Here is a 4,574-nt window from a genome sequence, read left to right as displayed (position 1 = left end):
CCCTCTCACTTGACCCCAACAGGGTCCGAGCAGTAATGGCGACGGGAAAGGGTAATGCCGGCGAGGAGGGTCCTACCTTTGAGTGTAATGGCGGAGAAACCCGTGCTGCTTTGAAACGGCTAAGTCAGAATGAGCAGAAACCTGGAACCCATAACTCCGGTTCTGTTCAACCTAGAGGGCTCAGATTCGGTCACCATGTAGTCCTAGTTGCGGCAGGATTGCATGGCAAATTGCGACCCTCTCGTGGCAACAGAACAGAGTCAGGGTAATGTTAAAGTTCAGGTTTCTGCCATTGACTTGCATGGCAGAAAAAAAGCCACTTTGGTAATGTGCTTTTAAACTGTCTTTTGGTATCTCCGGTTCCGGGGGTCATGCAAGGCTGATATTTTGCCACTCTGGCAAGGGTCCTTCCGCATGAGGGCCAGGCGAATTTCGACCCACAGAACAAATTATTTTAAATTATATTTATATTTATATATGTTTATTTTAAAGATATTAAAGAATGTACTGTATCGTATTTAAAACATGTGACTGTAAACCATACTGAGTGACAAATGTTTTCCCACCCTGATGCAATATCAGTGTACTCTCAATTCTCACTGTGCTGTGCACATCAGATTTACATTTCAAATTCGAGGGGGGATTTTCCAAAGCGTTACCGTTAACAAAACAGGCCTCTAAGGGTTGGGGGAGGGGGATGGTGTTATTAGACGCATGCGTACTGAGTCTTTGTAGCTCGGCTATGGGCGGATTAAGAACACAATGGCAATATGCAGAAGATTAACTACCCAGTGGAGAGAGGGGGTTGGTAGGCTTAGGGTGACTCAGCCGATTAACGCTTGGCTAGGGAGGGATTAAAAACTCTGGAGATGTGTGGCTGAAATAGTTAACAGCACAGTAATTTCAAAAGGCAGTTCATCATAATAATTTGATGAATAAACCCCCAAATACAACCCCCAAATACAGTACATACTATACTGTACAAAGCAAGTCACTTTAACTCCCTGTGCCCCATGCACCAAAAACAAACAATAGATTTTCTATAAACAAATTAATATTCATACAGAATAAACGTCCATTTTTCATGTATCTCCATGTTTTACAAATGTTTTGTACATGTTTCTCCGATTTCAATCTGTCAGAAGAATTTAATAAAGGCTGCAGTACAGTATATTATTGTGTGTTGATGGTTAGAATTGCTGTGCACTTTAAATGTTTCAACATTGTACAGTATTTGTAAATAAATGTTTTTGTACTGACTCCACCAATAAAAGAACATGTTGAATTGCTGCACTGTTTTTTTTACTGCCTGACCGCAAAGCCGCAAGCTCGGCAACATTGTAAAAAAAGAGCAATGAGCGCGCAATTGGCGTGGGAACAAGGTCAATTGGCATGGGAACTTCTGTTCTAGGGCACCTAGAGATAAAATTCATTTTGCTCCTAGATGTTAGGAACCCTCTCACTTGACCCCAACAGGGTCCGAGCAGTAATGGCGATGAGAAAGGGTCACACCGGCGAGGAGGTTCCTACCATTGAGCGTAGTGGCGGAGAAACCACCGCTGCTTTGAAACGGCTAAGTCAGATTGAGCAGAAACCTGGAACCCATAACTCCAGGTCTGTTCAACCTAGAGGGCTCAGATTGGGTAACCATGTAGTCCTAGTTGCGGCAGGATTGCATGGCAAATTGCGACCCTCTCGTGGCAACAGAACGGAGTCAGGGTAATGTTAAAGTTCAAGTTTCTGCCATTGACTTGCATGGCAGAAAAAAAGCCACTTTGGTAATGTGCTTTTAAACTGTCTTTTGGTACCTCCGGTTCGGGGGTCGTGCAAGGCTGATATTTTGCCACTCTGGCAAGGGTCCTTCCGCACGAGGGTCAGGCGAATTTCAACCCGCTCAGACCCACAGAACGGATTATTTTAAATTATGTTCGCGCAATTGGCGTGGGAACTACTTAGGGCCTCGGTTAAGTTCACGGCCAATTGGCATGGGAACTTCTGTTCTAGGGCACCTAGAAATAATATTTATTGTGCCCCCAGATGTTAGGAACACCCTCACTTCACCCCAACAGGGTCCGAGCATGTACAGTACTGTACTTTATAATAAATTAAATATGCATTTTACTATTACTGCGCGCGCACACACAGACTGTGTTGAACCGCTATGGTATTAAACTTCAAAGACAACAGCTCGCAAACGCCCCCATGCGTTTTTACACGGCATTGCAGTATTGCAGACAGCGGGAATTAAAATGCTTAAATCACAGGCGCGAAAATAACGCAATACACTCCGGGAGAAAACGATACAAAATCGCACATCACCGGGATATTCTGAAATTCGCGGAGCTAGCCGAGTTAGAATAAAGTTGGTCGCCACTGTATGTAAAGATGGCCAAAGCAGCAGAAGCACCATTTGTGGTGCTGGCATACTGGTGGTACATCACCCCCACCTCAATGATTACTTAACCAGGAGGGTGTTTGAGTCAGGTCTTCACGTGAGCCATAATGGTAACTGTTATTTTTCAGTCTCGTGGACCATACAGTTATTGAGCTTGCCTGTGCACTTCAAATTGAATTTCTATTTATTGTTTAAGGCTAAACAGTAGAGGACAGGAGTAGTACACTGCACTTTGTGCAAGGTTCCATGGGGTAAACATCCATTTCCCCATTATAAACACTTCAATACCCCAGACCTGAATAGTGTACGGCTGGGCCTCTTTGTTTTTGGAACTTTGGGGGGTTTATAAAGTTTATGCAACCCTGATCTACATATCTTCATCAAATATATATATATATATATATATATATATATATATATATATAAAACACACAAAAAGGTGTGTTGCTCAACACAAATATATGTGGTTAACTCAGGCCCTAAATAATACTGACTAATTAATTTGGTAAAAATAAATCCATTTTGCTGCATAAGTTCAGTGGTAAAGTCACAACAGGAAAAAATCACATGAAGGCTGTCTTCAGTTAACACTCAACTAGTTTCACCCGTCGGTGGGCTTCTTCCCAGAGTGTGATTTTTTCCTGTTGTGACTTTACCACTGAACTTATGCAGCAAAATGGATTTCCCTACTCTATTCTGAGCAACCGATGCAACACTGCTGACTTTCTTATCATGGACTGATGCCTCCTGCTATTGAGCTACAGCTGAGTATTATCTCTCTCCGCTGTTTTGGCATCACTTGTCCTTGCAGTGATTCACACTATTGTGTGCTTTATATGTTCTGCTTCTGTTTGCTCATATGTTTATCATAGCTATTATGTGTTAATTCTTTGCCTCATCAGTAGTCAGTGTTTCAATCCCCCTTTTTTTGGGTAATACTGTTCAGGGTGTGAGACTTATTTTTTGATCTCCCCTGTATGCCTCCCTCCCCCTTTTTTTTTCTTTTCCCTTGGTTGTTTTTTGATTATATATTTATCCCAATGCTGTGATTTGTATTTTACATCATAGAATCAGGCATCTATACCAGTGGGTAATATATATATATATATGTATTTTCTTTAATCTTTGTCTTATTAAACTTCTTTAGTATCATTAATTAGTATATATACAGATACATATTTATTATTATTCAGATACACTTTAGTTTTTTGTTTGGTACACAGTATTCCTTGATATATAGTCACTTTTCACAGATATTATTTTGGCTGTCTTCAGTATGTCTATGTTTTTAAGTTAGTGTGTCTTGCTGTATTTACAAATTAAAAATCTGTTCATTTTCAATCTCGGCAAAGCATTTGATTCTTTTGAGCTATATTTTTCCTTTTTATTTTTTTGTTGGTGTAATTTAGAGTGCTATTAAGGGGATTGTCTTTGTCTTTTTTGTGTGTTAGATATATATATATATATATATATATATAATATATATATATATATATATATATATATATATATATATATATATATATATATTATATATATATATATATATATATATTATATATATCACCCATTCTACGCGTTGCACGCTAGTGTTTTTGCCTACAAACCCATTACCTGTTTCCTGGAGTGAGGGGGAGTCTTCGCGATATGGATTCTTCTCTTTTTATATACTTGCAAATTGCACTTTGATTTTTATTATGTGTTTTTTAAACAGTTTGCAGGATTAATTATTGTAACTTGTAATTAGTTTAGTTCTTATCTAAACTACTTGCTATTTACCTTACTTCCTCCTACCTACTATTGCATTATCTGCTATTTTTTTTGCAACCAATATTAATTAATTATAAGATTCATAACACTTGGTTTTGGAGCCTATGTATCAACACAGTTTTTTATTGCATTTGGGCTAATTAGCTGCCCTAGGTTTATTTCTTTCTATAAAACCATTCTTAAACTTCACCCTTTTCTGTGCTTATAATGATTAAAACATACAATAAGCACTGATCTCAGGTAGCCACCTAGAGCTAGCGGTTTTTAACTCACTGTATTACGGCAACACCCACCAATTTGTGTGCTCCCCATTTTATTTGATCATGTTTATTCTGTAATAAAGAAATATTTGTTTCCCCTGTCACTATTCATTGATTGCAATTTGGGGTGCTACAGATTAATAAAGACT

This window comes from Ascaphus truei, chromosome 1 (genome assembly GCF_040206685.1).
Source record: "Ascaphus truei isolate aAscTru1 chromosome 1, aAscTru1.hap1, whole genome shotgun sequence".
Taxonomy (NCBI): Eukaryota; Metazoa; Chordata; class Amphibia; order Anura; family Ascaphidae; genus Ascaphus; species Ascaphus truei.
This window is presented reverse-complemented; position numbering follows the sequence as displayed.